The sequence below is a fragment of the Calonectris borealis genome, unplaced genomic scaffold (genome assembly GCF_964195595.1).
Source record: "Calonectris borealis unplaced genomic scaffold, bCalBor7.hap1.2 HAP1_SCAFFOLD_77, whole genome shotgun sequence".
Taxonomy (NCBI): domain Eukaryota; kingdom Metazoa; phylum Chordata; class Aves; order Procellariiformes; family Procellariidae; genus Calonectris; species Calonectris borealis.
In genome coordinates, this window is record NW_027441478.1 from 253438 (window position 1) to 255463 (window position 2026).

Here is a 2026-nt window from a genome sequence, read left to right on the forward strand (position 1 = left end):
CACAGCAACCAGCACCCCATGCCAAGCACCCATCACATGGACATGCCCAGCACCCAGCACCCCCAGAGCCCGGCAAACCAGTGCTCAGCACCTCAACACGCTCAGCACTCGGACATGTCCAGCACTCGGACGTGCCAAGCACCCAGCACTCCCTGTGCCCCACAGCCAGCAACCCCAGCACAAGACACACACCATCTGGACGTACAGAACACCTAGCACCCAGAGAAGCCTAGAAGCCGGACATATGCCCAGCTCCCAGCAGGCACAGTGCCCAGCACCCATCACACAGCAGCCGGACATGCCCAGCAGCTGGACATGCCCAGCACCCAGACATTCCCATCACCCAGGCATGCCAGGCAACCTGGACCCGCAGCATCACACACCCATCACCGGGAAATGCCCAGCCCACAGCACCCCCATTGTACAGCAACCCCCAGCACCCCCAGAGCCCAGTACCCTGGACCTCAACATGCCCAGCACAGGTACATGGCCAGCACCAAGCAGCCCCAGTGCTCAGAACCCAGCATCCAGCACCTATACATGACCAGAACCCCCGAGCCCAGCATCCATTCTCTCTGCATGCCAGACGGATACCTCACCTCAGGAGAACAACGTCATCGAACTCATGCAACAGGGTTCTCTGTGGAACTGAAGAACCCCAAGAGGTTCCCTACAAGGGCATGGATGCATCTCACAATCATGGGGCTTGCCAAACCCAGGGTAGTGGCCACGATCACGAGCAAGCGCAAAAGCCCAGTGCTGTTGAGCCTGTGAACTGACTGCCAAAGGACGGTGAGGGCCACCAACATCCTTCAGTCCTGGCTAATTCCGTGTGGAAGCTGGATGGGGTGCTTGTCTGTTTTGGAGTTGGGCTCCGGCAGGGTGGATGGTTGTGCGGCAGAGCAAGCGCCGCGCCCCGGTGTCGGGGGGGCTGTGAAGGGGCTGCCCAGGGAAGGGGAGTGCCCCCAACAGCTCCCAGTCCTGTTTTGTCCTGTGTTGGAGCGCCATCTGCTGGGTGTCCGCTTCGGAGCTGGGCTCTGCTGACTCTGAGGGAGAGGGTGACGTTAGGTGGGAGAAGAAATGCAGAGGTCCGGTGTTGATAGGGCTCAGAAGGGGCCGCCAAGGGACAGGGAGTGCCACCAACATCTTTCCCTCCAGGCTAATTGTGTGTTGGAGCCGGATGGGTGCTTATCTGCTTTGGAATTGGGCTCCGGCAAGGTTGTTTGTTGTGCGGTAGATCAAGCGCAGAGCCCCGGTGTTGGTGGGGCTGTGAAAGGGCATGTGAGGTGCTGGGCACTGGGGCTGCTGGATGCTGGTCATGGCTGGATGCTGGGCACGGCTGGGTGAGGGCACTTGGGTTGCTGCATGTTGGGTGGCGAGCATGTCCGGATGCTGGGCGATTGGGGAGCCCTCTGCGGAGCGCTGGGTATGCTGCTTTTTGGCACGTACCGGTACCAACCACGCAGCCCGCAGCACCTGGACATGCCCAGCATCCAGGAAACCAGCTCACACCCAGCCACCTCCAGCATTCAGCACTCAACCCCTGAGCACCAGCACCCGAATGTCCAGCACCTGGCCGTCGCGAGCACTGCCAGCTCCTGAGCAAGCCCAGCAACACACATCCAGTACACCGTACCTGGACGTGCCCAGCACCCCCAGCTCCCAGTCCTTGGACATGCCCAGCACCGGGACATGCACGGCACACAGCATGCCAGTGCCCAGCATGCATCCCCTCTCCATGCTATAGGGACAACCCAGCTCACCTAACTGAACGTCCGCATCCATCCTGTCCCCATGCCAGAGGGATGTCCCCGCTTCAGGAGAATGGTCCCATCCAATTCCCCTGGGCTCCAGCGAGTGTCAGAGGTACGGGGTAGAGGAAGCCCAGAGCCCCTTGCCTTGTGCGGCTGTGAAGGGCTTGCGAAGGGAAGGTGCGAGCCGCCAACACCTTTCGGTCTCGGCTGATTGTGAGTTGGAGCCCGACGGGGTGCTTCTCCGTTTTGGAGTTCGGCTCCGGCACGCTGAA